The sequence below is a fragment of the Limulus polyphemus genome, unplaced genomic scaffold (genome assembly GCF_000517525.1).
Source record: "Limulus polyphemus unplaced genomic scaffold, Limulus_polyphemus-2.1.2 Scaffold2878, whole genome shotgun sequence".
NCBI lineage: Eukaryota > Metazoa > Arthropoda > Merostomata > Xiphosura > Limulidae > Limulus > Limulus polyphemus.
In genome coordinates, this window is record NW_013668488.1 from 58413 (window position 1) to 74696 (window position 16284).

Sequence of the window (16284 nt, forward strand, 5' to 3'; positions counted from 1 at the left end):
GCAAGTGGACTACTCCTTGCCCACTTGGTTGGAGAGTAAGGATGAATGTTCATAATTCCAGACCAGATGAGTTGTATTCCTTTGGTTGAATATGGCATACTCGATCCCGTCATTCCAAGTCTGTGGTGTTGCCTTTTAGATTTATTTAGGTGGAGGAGAAAGTTTGTCCACCTCAGTATTGCTTACTTTCTTATCGTGATTCCAGTGGTGAGAAACGCATCACTCTATGGCTACAGGTTGGGATCCAATCCAAAGTATATATATATGTAACATTGTGGTCCAATAGTCCTAGCTACCAACATGGAATGTAGGTACCATGACCCCTTAATTCCAACCTCGAGTTGTGGAACCTCGGCTATATGGTTGTGGCTGACTTATACTGATTATTACTTATATCTTATTCCACTTTTGATTTAGGAACTGAGTTCCTGGTGAAGAGTATACCTGTTCTGGATATAGTGTGGTTCTCCCACTCTTGTACCATTTTTATCTTGCTACACTCCTGTTCTTTACAGATGCTTTCTGTATGGTTCATGCCTCCACTGGCCCGTCCACCTTCTCAATATGGGATTCTAGCTATAGTGTCAGCAGAGGTAAGTATTTAAATTCGATGACGAGGAACCCACTTTGAGACTAATAATGGTTGGAGACGGCTTGAATGGGTAATGAAGAAAACTATAATAATAAATATAAACTTGTACCTGATGGTGACAAAACCTTGTTGAAACGTTTTACATTTGCTGTTATGTTAAACTCATATTAAAGTTTTTCTTCATTACCCATTCAAGCTGTCTCCAACCATTATTAGAGGTAAGTATGTTTTGGAAGTCAACATTTTCCTAAACTGAAAATGTGTTTCCAATAATACTTACATCCCCACTAAAAGCCAGTTTATGTCTCGAAACAGTGATTACATTATCAGAATGAGGTGCTTATATACACTACCTAGATAGAGGGCACATTGAAGTTGGTGGAGAATTTTGCAAATTAGAATTTGCCAAAGGCATTCGAGTGGGGTATAAAAGACTAGAGCAAGCTTTTTCAATGCTTAAATGGGCAAGGAGTAGAAACCCTGGAGATCCAGAAATAGCTATAGTGTCAGCGGAGGTAAGTATTATTGGAAATACATTTTCAGTTTAGGAAAATGTTAACTTTCCACTATTCAGTAATTAAAATATTGAAACTTCCAGCTACTTGTTTGACAGTTTCTGAATACCACAAGCTAAACACAAAACTGCTGAACCACAAATCATAATGCTTGCTGACACAATGGTAGTAAGTTGTCTTGCTTAATAAACATAAGCAGTAAAATGGTAATTTGTTGAATTTATGTGATATATAAAGAGGCAGAATTATATTCTATTAACCCTAAAGAGTAAGATTACTGTTGTTGTAAGTATAGAGTAGGAAATGTAATAAAATGATAAAAGAAGAATGAGAGTGCTTGTTCTCCTAGCCTTTGGCTGGAATGATAGTGTTCTATAACCACACATTGTATTATTAAGTTATTGCCCAGAACAAATATTTATTATATCTAATTTTCAAGTCACTATTATTAACCTTATGAGGTAGCAGTTTCTATATTATTCTTAGTTATGGATTTCTTTATTATCTATATATTTTTACTTCCTTCATTGTATTCAGCTATATATTTATTTGTCTTAAATGCTGACTCACTTGCCTCCAAGTGAACACTGAATGTTAAAGAAGGCAAGATACAAATAAAAATTCTCCTTGTGCTGATGTATGAATACTAAGTTTGTGATTAGTTATATGTAAAATAAATATTAAGTATTTTATGTGACATACAATCTCTCTGGTAAGACAATAAAAAAGGCTTAAGATTCAAAGTTAGACTGATGAGAGAGAGAAAGAGACTTGCATTAGAGATTTGTAAAACTGATACATAAGATATTTATTAAAATATATTATTGTAAGTACTCACTTGATCTTATATTTATGACTTCATATTATGTCTTTGACAAGTGTTTAATGTTATTATGAATAATACTATGAATTCGATTTTTTCTTCTTCTAGCTCTTTTTTCCTGATTCACTGTTATTGCTCTCATTATTTTGTGATTTTGATATTAACAGCATTGCTTTATTGTACTTCTTGAATATTGGTGTTTGTATTTGGAGATTGAGTTTTTACTTACAAAGTTCTGTCTAGGTTCATTTGTATTAGTATTTAATATTTTGTTAAACTTGTATAGTGTTTAATAAGTCTCCTAATTTTTTGTATCCTAGTGGTGATGTTCTTATAAGGTACATTACAGCATTATCAGTAGAGATGCGAAAAATTTTATTTTTTTAATTTTTACAGATAACTTACCTGAGCAAAAACAAACATGACTGTTTAAGCCTACCCTTGGTGACCTGAGCAAAAACAAATATGACTGTTTAAGCCTACCCTTGGTGACCTGAGCAAAAACAAATGTGACTGTTTAAGCCTACCTTGGGTGCTCAGATTTTTAAGCTAGGTACCTTTGTAGTAATCCTTTCCTGCATCTGTTTATGAAGCTTTAAAGAATACTGAAGAATGAAACCAGGCCAATTTGACTAGAATAAAGACGTATTATATAAGGAATGTAATATGCTGTATTAGATACACGCTGTTTCTAATTATTCAGATTACTACATACCTGTGTATATATATATATATACAATCACACTGATATAATTTCAATAGCTACACCATTGAATGAGGTTATCACTGTAAGATAAATCAGTAGTGTAGGAAGTGGGAGGCTGAGGACCCCCCCCCCCCAATTTTTCAGTTTGTTCCAGTAAAAATGCATCAAAACTATGATATTACTTTCACGAAAAGCAGGAGAATGTGTAAAATTTAATCTAAAACCTAAGAGCTTCCATTGCACTATAACAAGCCCGGAACCTCAGATGTAATGGATGCACACCTGTGGCACACATTTCCTAGCTTTGCTTAATCAAATAAACCTTGCCCCCACAAACACACACTTTTAATTTGCTTACTACTCTTCCTAATTTCCATATACTTATAATAAGAAGTTCAATGTAAAAAATTCTTTGTCTGCTTTTGGTTGCAGTAGCAATTTGAAACATCTGTGTTTAGGCCTAGCCCTTCCACTCATATGAAAAGCATAATGTTTTAGCATGAAACAAAAATTAAATTTGTACTTTTAGTACATTTATTTATGGTCATTTGTAAATAAACTTTCTGTGGTGACAATTTGGCCATTTTTGCCTATTTCAGGTAGTAGCACACTTGTATATTTCTTTTACCTTTACAAGCAACTAAAGTTTTATCATTAAAATAGTGACTTATATATCAGTGAGTAGAAAGGAAACATTTTTGACCATCTGTTCTTCAGATAACATGAAAATCTAGTATCACTTGTGTGAACTGTAACTATTTAAAACCAATGGGTTCAGAACTCTACTAGAACTGTAACTATTTAAAACCAATGGATTCAGAACTCTACTAGAACTGTAACTATTTAAAACCAATGGATTCAGAACTCTACTAGAACTGTAACTATTTAAAACCAATGGATTCAGAACTCTACTAGAACTGTAACTTTTTAAAACCAATGGATTCAGAAATCTACTAGTTCAGTTTTTGATGCAGTTAGAAAGCTTCCACTCTTTGCACATGACAGACTTTGTGATGTTGATACAGTTTTTGTTATATGTTTGTTACTGAGAACACACAGTCTAACATAGTCTAGACATAAACAATACCACACTATCTTCACATATAAAAAAGATGATTGTTAGCTGGAAATAGCATTTAAAACAAGATTAAAGTATAAAGCTCTAGAGTAATGGTGTAAACTTTAGGATAAAAAACAGGACTTTTAAGAAGCAACTGAGTGTCTATAGAATACTGTTTTATTGTTTATACAAAATCTCATATATAGCAGGGTTGTCAAGAGAACAAGCATGTAAAATGTACTTACTAAAAATATAGTGTGGATCATAATTTCTTACTAAAATATGCATACATGTTTTATTTACCTTGTTCTAGAACCTCAGACTTGCACTACATATGTTTACAGAGATGGCAAGGGTGTTTCAGTACAGGTCAAGGTTACTGCTTTTGTTAAGCAACCACGAGCATCCAGTGTAAGTTACTTTTGTAGCTAGATATAAATGTGTACTGAGAAAATCATTCTAATTTTGTCATTCTTTAAAACTTCTTATTTCTCATTTGGTTATTACAGGTTTACACACCTTATGTACTGCACTAAATTACATGCAGTCTGTATGTTAAATGAAATGATTTAGATGTGAAGTGTAAATGATTTAGATGCAGAGATTTTGTCTCTCAATTTCATTTTTGTTATTATATATAATTTTTGTGGAAGTTAAGTAATATATATATTTATTTTTAAAGTCATTAGTGATAATTGGTTTTCTTAAATAAATTTACCATTATATTTTGCTAGCAAGGCATGAACATATTATGAACTAGGTGGAATGTTTTCTGGTTTAAACTTGATATCATATGGTAAAACATTTGGTTTAGGACGTTAGAATGTTAAGAAATCTGCTCAGACCAGGGCTTGAACCCAGGAACTTAAGATTTTATTAGTGCTACTAGGATTTCAATCCACTAGCAAAAAACTACCTGTCTCACTAAACATATTTCATGAAAACTCTGGGTGTTAAGTGTGCAAGGGTGGGTAGAAAAATACTGATTGACACTCATTCATGCAATGCAGGAGACACCCCATGGCTAGAAGAGGTTTTTAACTATGTTTAAAGAGTTTAGTATGGACAACAAGGTAATAGAGTATGATTACAATATTCTACTAAGACATGGCAATACCCTTTGGTGTTTAAACTCAGAGTTGCAGTAGTAAGGAAATATAATACACAAAATTCAAGTGTTTATAATGCATGTACATATTAGTTATTTGGAGTTTTGTCCCTGTGTCGTGTACAGCCTCAAACAAACCATTACTTATGTAGATCAGCATGTATCTTATTTTTAGAACATATTGTGTTACACAGTAGCAGAGTTATGTTGTTCAATGGAGACCAGCAAGGATCTTTGCTTTGTTAATTACTTTATCAGCATCCATATATATATATATATATATATATTATAAAATGCTGTATTCTAGTGTTTGCCACAAAAATATCTTAACATGTTTTCAAGTAATTGATTCACTGACACAAAAAGTAGGATAAATACCATTTTTGGAGATATGAAAATATACACTTATAATTACTCATTTTGGTTATAATAGCAATAAAAATTATTATTGGACATATAGTGTGTAGCTGTTTTAATACAAACAGACCAAGAGATATTTACAGAACCACGGGTACAGTATGTATAAAGAATTATTAGACCTATAGATATTTACAGAACCATGGGTACAGTACGTATAGAGAATTATTAGACCAATAGATATTTACAGAACCATGGGTACAGTATGTATAGAGAATTATTAGACCAAGAGATATTTACAGAACCATGGGTACAGTACGTATAGAGAATTATTAGACCAAGAGATATTTACAGAACCATGGGTACAGTATGTATAGAGAATTATTAGACCAATAGATATTTACAGAACCATGGGTACAATACGTATGGAGAATTATTAGACCAATAGATATTTACAGAACCATGGGTACAGTACGTATAGAGAATTATTAGACCAATAGATATTTACAGAACCATGGGTACAATAAGTACAGAGAATTATTAGACCAATAGGTATTTACAGAACCATGGGTACAGTATGTATAGAGAATTATTAGACCAATAGATATTTACAGAACCATGGGTACAGTACGTATAGAGAATTATCACAATATTCTACTAAGATATGCAACACCCTCTGGCTAAGGTTTAATTATTCAACAAAACAAAGTGTACATTGAAGCAATGCCAAGGCTAAGTTCATGGCAAGGAAAAACAAGGTATTATTTGAAAGATGGTTTGGCCACCACTGTCACCAAATTTTCAGCTTTTAAATTTGTGTAGGATGAAATTAAAAATTAGCAGGCATGTGATACCTGTGATGATGCATTATGCAGCACAACTGTGGTAATATATATTCATAAATCCTGGAATGACCTAACACCTACATATTTCTGTGAACTGACTAAGAGAGTACGTAAGTGTGCAAAGCTATTATTAAGAGCAAAGGTAACAGTTTTGATGATTCTAATGTTTCAGTGAAAATAATTAAATTGTAACTACATTTCCATGTCTCCAATTGTATAATATTGGCTTATTGCCATTTTAACCAGTAATCTGATTATAAGTGTTTATTTTATCTAGAAACATTTGAGATCTTCCAAACTTTTGCCCTGTAGTGTAATTTATGTCAGTGACTTATTTATAAAACTTGCAATACTTGTAGGAGGGTGATACATCCTCCAGACACAGTAAGCCCCATGAGCACTAGCACATGAAAACAGGTTCATTCTTTCCTTTGCACTTCTTCTCTTCAGACATAGTTATTTCATAAAATTTACTGGAATTTTTGTGCTTGTTGTTTTAACCTTTCATTATTATTTGTTGATTATCTGAATAAACAATACCAAGTTTTAAACTTATCAGTTAGAATTTCCATTTAAATTACATTCAATTTGACTTTCTTTTAATCCACCTTGTACTTTTGGAACACTTTCCACATTGTCTGTGAGTTTCTTACAGTACTCCTCATTTTGTCATGAAGCCTATGTACCATCACCATGCCTGGCTCATTTTCTTTCTAACTGATAACATAAAAATAAAGGACCATTACAACATCAGTTTTACAGTTTAGATAGATTATTCTTTCATGTTCCCGCATTTCTGACATCCCTCGAGGTTTTTAACACTCTTTCACGTGTTTCATTCAATACTGTAATAGTAACTAGAAACAACCTGATGATCAAGGATATTACTACCATTATGCATCACATGGTTAGTTCTGTTCTAATATTGGATCCAAAATTACTGACTACCTGCTTCTGTTACTTCAGCTCAGCCTGCCCCCATCTTGTTAGTGGTTCATCACCACTGTTGTTTCCAAGCTTACTTTTACTTCTCATTCCCACTTCCCAACGTGGGTCAGGTATTCCCACCTTCATCCTTCACTGCTTAGATTCCAAAGGTTTGTGTCTTTTGTTTTCTCTTTCTTCAGTAATTGTTTGCTGATTCGCAGGCTCTCTTGTTGCATAAGCCTCCTTCACCTGAAACTTTTTTTCAGCTTAGGGCTCACCTCTTTTTACTTCCTTTTTTATTCTCTCTGTCTGTTCATTTTCATCTCTTACTCAACTTCTTTGTTTATTCTTATGTTTCATCTTCATTTGGAGCCTTTCCATCATAACCCTATCAGCTTTACTAGGACAACTTGCATGTACCTGTTTTCCACCTTGCCCTTGGTTTTCTTCCATTTGTCCTAGTTACCTTGTTGTTGTTTTTTCTGGGGTGTTTTCTGTCAGACTGCCCCCCTCAGTCTCCTTTCCAGGACCTCAGTCTTGCACCTTTTCTTTGTGATGTGTTTTTTGGGGGGTACTTCTTATATATCGACATTTTGAGCTGATGCAACTCTTCAGCAGTCATCACCAGGTTTCTTATCATGTACAGCCTCATGGAGGTTGCCCCTTTTCTATTCTTTGTACTCTTGTTACTGTCCAAAGTCCCCCTCTTTGAGGACTAGCCATCATGAGTCTTAGCAATTATTTTCTAGAGCCACCCTCCCAGCTCTAGTCCTGTAAGAGCTCTGCTCTTACACTTTTTACACTGATGGACTCTCTCTCTTTGTCACAGCCTATTGAATTCCTCAGATGCTTTCTTGGGGTGTTTTCCTGTATTTTTACTTTTCATCTCACCTATTTTGTATGCCACAGGATGATTTCTCAACCCACTCTTGGGTTTTATTGTTACCATGAAGACTGGATGTTTTTGGCCAATTATCAGTCTGTCTCACTTTATCCAACTATGGTCTTTCCTCAGTTCCCAATGGGCAGTTTCTCACTCTCTGGTAGATACTCTTCCTATTAGTAGTTGATCTGATTTGAAGTCTCACACACACTTAAAAGCTTTATTTGTCTGTCTGTCTTTCACTTCCTGTGGTTTTGTTAATTATAGCTCCAACTTCTTAATTGTTTTCAATGAGTTTTTACTCAGAGGTTACATTCCTGAGGAGTTATCTTGTTTGGGGTAGCTGGTTCAACTCCTTATTTCAGTCTCAACTCCCATCCTGTATTTCATTCACTTGAAGGGTCTTTCTCACTTTGTATATGAGGCAGGTTCAGTCTGCATCATTTTTTTTTTGTGATGTGGAGCTTTTGATACCAGGGCTTTCATGTCTCTTTCATTTCCTGCAGGAGTCGTTTTTGGGAGCTTTTTTATTAAATTCTTTATTCTTCTTGGATGTGCCCTTACATCCTCTTCAGTAGTTTTTGACCTGTCAAAGCAGGTATTTCCAAAGATACACTGCCTCATTTTCACCTCTAACAGTCGTAGTGGCTCACCCAACTCCACATGACTTTGGATGATCCTCCCAACTTTACCTGGATTTCGGTCTGTCTGGAGCCCTGCAGAGTTTAGAAGTCAGTCAGTAGACTCCTTCTGCTTACAAATGTGAATTTCCTTATCCATGGTTTCATTTTATGTTCATTTTGTGCTAGATGCCAATCAGTCCTACTGGAAAATCTTTCCACTGCCTCTTTTCTGGTGGGGTACAGTTATGAACACCTAATCCATTTTCAATATCTGGTCTCCAAGGGCTAGGGTTTTTTTTTCTTTACATCCTTGAGCTGGTGACTACTCACAGGCTTGCCATCATATTCTTTTTCCCTATCTGTCCTTCTTATCATGATCCATTCAGACAAGTTTGTCTTTCCTTCCCTCAACAGGAAGAACCCACTCTTGGGTTTTCTGTTTTCTTGGCTCTGGACTCTTTTTTTTTTTTATGCCCAATATTATAATATTCAATTGTCAATGTATTATGTCTCAAAGTTCAGGTCATGGTGGTGGTTTCACTATTTCACCTAGGCTTTTATACCCTTCCCACAGAGTAGTTTCTTTATCCTCTGCTGTTTTTAGTGGATTTCCTCCTATCATCTATCATCACTGTCTTTTCATCCCTCCCCCATTCCTCATTTACATTCATTTGGTACCCAGTCCCAGACTACAACTCTGGAAGTGGATAATCTGTGTCTGGTGTAGTTCAGCCTCTTTTAATATGCTTTAGATATATTCCTTTCTCTTTACTTTTACAGACGTCACTTGCTATTGTCTTGGCTTCCTCTCACACTACTTACTACAGGGACAGGTTTATTTTCCCAGCCCCTCCCCCTAAAAAAAATTGGCGTAGCTTGTGAGTATGATTTTATGTTTTCTCCTTTCATCATTCGTATACAGATCGTCTCCTTTTATCCTTTTTATTTTTACGGTCTATTTATTAATATATTATTCATACTGCACCTTTTTTAAGTCACTTACCGATGTCCTTTCTTGCCTTGTGATTTCTCTCTCCCTCTAATATTTTATCTCTTTCCCCTTTACCTTGTTGGGTTATACACCTCATCTGGCAAGCTTCTTCTATGGGTGATGACCCTTTTCTTATTTTTCATGTCTCCTTCCATCGTGTTTGTCATACAGGGAGGTTTTACCTGCCATGGCTTTTCTTTCTCTTCAGTCACTATTCTCCAATCCAAGGTAGCTCTGATAGTGAGTTGTTTATTTTCTCCTTTCTTTTTCCACAACCGCTTTATTCAACAATAATCTTTATAATGAAGATGATAGAATCCACCAAGTGGCCAGTGTTGCCTCACAAGGAATACTTACCCAAAAAATCCGCTCAAGTGGGGGAGTATGGAAAGCTTTAAGCCTATCTGCCCCTGCTCATTTCCCACTGTTGAAATCAGGCTTTCCACAAGAATATTTTGGCAGTGCCTGTATATATTTGCTAGGCCATTCTGCACTTGACAACAACAAGAAAAAGACAGCACCAGATGTGTGTCTGCCCTCATATTTGGCTCACGCCTGCTGTCTTTAGTCACAGTAATCTATTGCACTGTCTCTCGATGTGGGATCTAATTCCAGATGATTTTGCCTAATGTCATGGTCCAAGCATCTCTTTGGTGTTTTTCCCCATCCATATTCCTTGTTTCTCATTTCTTCTAGTAGAGTAAAGGAAAACCCTTGCTTCCCTAGTCCCAAGTCACTATGGAAGTTGAAATCTAGAGTTTTTCATCACGCTGTGCAACCCTGCTGGTAGGATTGCACAGTGTGGATACACCTCTCATTCAGGAAGTAAAGCTTGGGTGTTACCTAGTAGTGTTGTACACAGCACCCTACTTGTCCAGCCAGTTGGGTCTTGGGTTCATCTTGGGACACAGGTCTGGGATGCTTCTCCTTGCATCTGGTTATTGTGGTGTCTCACATATTTCTCCTATACAGAATGGTCTGACTTATAGTCTCTGCAACACTACACACATATGCTCAGCTGCCTGCCTGTTAGATAATGGTGGGTTGAACAATCTTACATTCCACCCACCGTATTGACACTTTCGTTTGCTCCTCTCCAAACAATGAATACCACAGTAACATTAGGGGAAGTGTATTCCTTGCTTGAGATTGATGTAGTCTTCTGTCAAGTGCCGCCCAACTAGGTTAACTCCCTATCTCATGAATGTCACATTCCATGAGCTTTCCTTTTCTGATGCCTCCCAGTGGCACAGCGGTAAGTCTGAATGCTCAAAACTGGGTTTCTATGCCGATGGTGGGCACAGCACAGATAACCCATTGTGTAACTTTGTGCTTAATCAGAATTTCTAATAAAGTATTTCTGCTGAAAATTAATGATTCAATAAAGGAAGATGAGTATTAAGTACTAAATGTTGTCTTCATTTCTACATGCAAAGTAACATAACAAATTAACAATAACAAAATAAACAGATAGATGTTAACTTTTTATTTTACTTCTCTTGCCAGCTGCTATTTAATTGATCAAACCTGAGAATTTGAAAAAGCACTGCAAAGTGTGAAGTACTTAAATAAGACAATGTTAGTAATATAGATAATAAATTACAGACAAGACTGTCAAACGTTGTAACAAACTGTTAATAAAACTTCTGTATCTAGATACGAATTATATTGACTACTATGATGAGATACACACTTCTAGTATTTCCTGGTAATATTTCTCATGTTATTGCATTACTGAAATTGTGATGTCATAAAATGTATAAATACCTTATTTAAAATATAACATATAAACATACATGTCAACACTGAGAGGTGCCAAATCGGGAGACTTTTTTATGGAGTAGCATCCCGTGGTGGGGGGGGGGGGCATGGGCCGCTAGAAAATTTAGAAAAAAAAAGGTGCACTTTTATTTATTCAGGGGGTCTTCAGACATTTACACTTATAAGATTGAAATGATGTTTTCTTTGTTTCATCTGCTGATATTGTTATACACTTTTATTGTAAGAATTGAAAAATGAAAAAATACAGATATCCTGATTAGTGTTCTTTGTTATATTCGAATGTTGCACTTTCAATACCTGCTTGGTGGGCTTGTATTTACTGGCTGAGGAATACGAGTTAAATTTACAGTTTAAAAGGGCACATGCTCTGTCATGCCCTAAATCAGTCCTATTCTCTGTTATAATTTTTCTCACCATTGCAAATCTCCTTTCACTCAATGCATTGGAATGTCATACAACAAGCTGACATTATAACAATGTCACACAGTAAATATTTACTTTATCCTGGTTGGCACTCTGTGAAGTTGAATTTTGTGACTCTATTCTCTTTGTTAAATTATCAAAAAAGTTGATATTGGGAGATCCTGGTCATGTGTCAGGAGATTGTGAAACAGGACTCCACCTCGGGAAACTCCTGCCAAAATCAGGAAAGTTGACAGGCCTACATAAGGTAAATATTCGATATTGTCTCATGACATTCTCTGCTGTTTAGTTATATACTTTCTTAATTCACCTTTTAATGTTTCAGTTTTCCTGAATTATTCTCAAATAAGCTAATTATTGTTGTATGTTTCGACTGCAACTCACATTTTACCAGTGATTAATCTTTTATTTCTAAAGGCCAATTATAAAACTATGTTCATGGTTTCAGTTTTCGTATATAAAACATCTTTCACAGTAAGTCAGGAAAATGTTTTAACTATTCCCATTGATGGTCCATGTGATCCTTTCTCTTTCAAAAGAGAAAGTATTGTATACAAGTAAAATCCTTTGAAGCAAGTGCTATTAACAATGTATCATACATCAGTCTAAGTATTAATTTCAAGTTACAGTAACTGGTATGATTGGTTTATGTCGCAACCTGTAGCTTGAAAAGTTTTTATGTAAACAAATCAGGTTTTCCATAATATGATCAGGAATGTCTTAGTTTGATAAAAACACCATCTTTTGAGTAAACACCAATGTACAGTTATCAAAGTTCATCAAGGATAAAAATTATGGACAGTTTAAATATTTGAACAAATACTACTGCAATAAGAAATTTGAATTAGAATTGTAAACACTTATTCATACTTGTAGAATGCTGACAAACCCATAGAAACTAGCAAGATCAGACTTTTATTTCATAGTAATTAATTCAAGATTGTTTTTCTTCTTATGTCTCATATGTTACAAAGATGGGAGAAAGCTGCCCACATTATTTTCCAGTTTTATAATTACAAAATTATGTAGTCCTTATTTAGGGTTGTTTATCTGATACTTTGTTTTAAGGAGGTTATTGTATTACATATTTGTAGATTGATATCCAAATCAGATGTTGACACAAAATTATGTAGTCCATATTTAGGGTTGTTTATCTGATACCTTGTTTTAAGGAGGTTATTGTATTACATATTTGTAGATTAATATCCAAGTCAGATATTGACACAAAATTAAGAAGTCCATATTTAGGGTTGTTTATCTGATACCTTGTTTTATATAGGTTTTTTTGTTCTATCTGTATCTTTGCATGTTCTGATGTACATGGTTCATACCTGATGATAAGGAACAATTTTGTAGATGGTACTTTTGATCTAAAAGTTGATGCAAGACATGTTGTTGGACTCAGTCCACTGCCTGTTTATCTCTACTCTGATTTCAAGTTCATCCACTTATACCCAAATAACATGTTCAGTCTGTTCATGTCATTGAAAATACTTTATTATTATAATTTCTTTCTCTTTTTATCCATTGTTTAGCATTTCACCATAAAAGAAAATCAGTAGGTTTTATCATTTTTCTTCCTAGAAGCTCAGAACCAATACCAGGGCCATAACATAACATGTTTTGGGATAATGTGGGACCTATTGATCCATCTTGGCTGTCCCATCCTTTAAACTAAACTAAAACTATTAATAAATAAATTTAAAAAATAAAATAAAATCTTAAAGCCAGCCCTTATCATTCATATACTTATCAAGCTTTTTCTTAAACTCACTTAAATTTACTGCCTTCACAACATCCAAATGCCAACCATCCTGTTAGAAAAATAAAACTGTCTTAGCTGATGATGACTCCTACCTTGCCAAAATTTATATTTGTGTCCCCTAATCCTACTATTCTCACTGTTAAATATAAAAAAAGATGATGCATCAACACTATCAGTCTTAAACACTTCAATCTGATCCCCCCCTAACTCTTTTTTTTTTTTTTAAGAGAAAACAATCTGAGAGATTTCACTCTGTCCTCATATGAGAACCCACCCCTCCATCCCAGACACCATTCTAGTAAACCTCCTTTCCAACCATTCAATGTCCTTCCTAAGGTAAGGAGCCCAAGACTGAACACAGTACTCCAAATATGGCCTAACCAGTGATACATACAAAGAAGTTATAACCTCTTTAGACTTCTTCCAGTATTTTTGTACATACAACCTAAAATCCTATTTTCCCTACCACTAGCAACAGCACACTGCTTGGATGGCTCAGAAGACTGATCAACAATTACACCAAGATCCCTTTCTTTCATGACACTGTTAAGATTATTCCCATTCAAGTTATGATAACCCACATGCATTATCTTGCATTTATTATAATTAAAACCCATTTGCCATTTATTTGCCCAAATCAGCAGCATCCTATTCACAGCTAGCAACACCCAAGACCTTAATATCCTCAGCAAATTTAAGTAATTTATTAACCATTCCTTTATGTATGTCATTGATATAAATCAAAAAGAGCAAAGGTCCTAAGACTGGGCCCTGAGATACTCCACTTGTAACATTAATCTAGTTTGAATGAACTTCATTTGTAACAACCCTCTGCTTTCTTCCATCCAGCCACTCTACTATCCAATTTGCTAACTTATCCCCCACAACTATAGATATATTTTTTTACAAGCCTTTTATGTGGTACCTTGTCAAATGCTTTCTGAAAATCCACATACACGAAATCTACACCCTTACTCTCATCTATGTAAGCAGTAACCTTTTCAAAAAAATGTTAAAAGATTTGTAAGGCAAGATTTTCCCTTAGTGAAACCATGTTAACTATCCAATAAAATTCTAAACTTTGTTAAATGGCTTTCCAAAGCATCTTTTATCAGACTTTCCAAAACTTTTCACACAACTGATGTAAGACTAATGGGCCTATAATTACTGGGACAATTTTTATCACCTCCCTTTAAAAGAGGAGTGACAATAGCTAACTTCCAATCCTCTGGCACCTACCCACTATTTAAAAATTTACAAACAAAAAAAGTAGCAAATGGCTCACATATCCAATCGTTAACCTCCTTCAAAACCCTTGGGGAAATATTACCTGACCCAGAAGCCTTATCCTTCTTTAAACTTCCCAATTTTTTCTAAACAAACTCAGAATTAATTCAGTCATCCTGTTTGATCTTGTTTCCATCTATCAACTGTTCAAGATTTGGAATACTACTTAAATCTGAAGAAAAAGCAGAAGTTAATAACCCAGCCATCTCATAATCATAAGATATTATTTCCTTTATTATCCCTCAAGGGTCCTACCCCCATCCTACGCTAAATGTATTTAAAGAAATTTTTACTGTTAATTTTTACATTTTCAGCCAATCTTTTTTCATACATTATTTTTGATGTCCTAATTTCCAGTTTGACCAACTTTCTTGATCTTCTAAATCTCTGATCATTCCAGACGATTTAAATTTCTTAAAATTGTGATTTTTTTTTTTCATTTTATTCTCATACTCTGTGTGAGCCAACCTGTTTTTCACTTGTAGCTACCCTTTTTCTTTCTATAAGGAATATGTTTACCATGAATGTTTACAAATTTTCCTTATCTGATCAGTGTCTACAAATAACTCAGCAGCCCAATTCTTAACAAATAATTCTTGTTGCATCCTTTCATAATTTGCTTTTTTGAAACTTGTAAGTTATGTTTTTGAAAGAAAAAACTACTGTTGTTATAAATTTGAACTAAACTATGCATGCCTATTTAAATATATTTACACATGGCTTGTGTATATCGTATATATGCATATATATTATTCATACCTTCGGTGTATAGGACGCAAGCAGATTTTGACATCAAATTTTAGGGTAAAAATTGCGTATTATACACCGAAAAATACGGTACATACAAATTGCACATCTCTATTAATAATACTAGCTTGCTTAAAAGTACATGCTAGTTCCGAGTTCCCGAATAAAACCCACTCATTGCACCCATTACACCTAACAAATTGTGAACGCTTAATTCTTACACTAGTCTTAACCTTTATACTTATAGCCTGAAAATAAATACCAAATTCCAGTAGCCTATTGTCAACAGTTACTGTTAAGCCTAACGTTTAAGAACCAATTATAATAAATATTAAAAACACGGTAATACCAAAAAACATATTTAATACGGACGTTTTCAGAATTTCCTTAAATTCCATCATCAGCGTTAATATCTCACACACAAAAAAGTTACCTGTTCTTTCTAAACTTTCGACTGAATATGAAAACTCGCTCGATGCTAATGTTGTTTTCTGTAGTTCGAATATTATGAACTAACTTTTTTTGAGATATTAACGCTGATAATGGAATTTAAGGAAATTCCGAAATGCCCGTATTAAAGATGTTTTTGGTTAACCTTTTTTTTATATTTATTATAAAACTTCGTTTTCCCCCTGATGAATCAATTCCAATTATATTTGTTTGTTATCACTACTTTGTCTTCACACTAAAGTAATTAAATTTATCTTTAATTATATAGAACTTAGAAGAGGCAATACCTAGTCTTTACTTTGATGTATACGTAATGTTAATAATACAATGTATTGTTACGCATCCGTTCGTTAGTTAATTTTCCGTAAAAATTCTTTCCGAAGAAACTTTACCGATACAA

The 16284-nt window shown here is 34.3% G+C and overlaps 1 protein-coding gene across 8 annotated transcripts in view; it reads left to right on the forward strand.

Annotated features, from left to right (window-relative positions):
* Positions 1-16284, forward strand: part of LOC111087939 (heterogeneous nuclear ribonucleoprotein 1-like) — a 64392-nt gene that overhangs the window by 9860 nt on the left and 38248 nt on the right. For 5 of the 8 annotated variants that reach the window (XM_022396419.1, XM_022396416.1, XM_022396418.1 and 2 more), the window contains exon 3: positions 4010-4107. The exons of 1 other annotated variant lie outside the window; for it this stretch is intronic. The gene's annotated coding sequence lies outside the window, so the exon portion shown is untranslated. Of the gene's footprint in view, positions 1-4009; positions 4108-11048; positions 11883-11903; positions 12640-16284 lie in introns of those variants that run through there. 2 more of the 8 variants (XM_022396415.1, XM_022396421.1) reach the window with 2 other exon arrangements.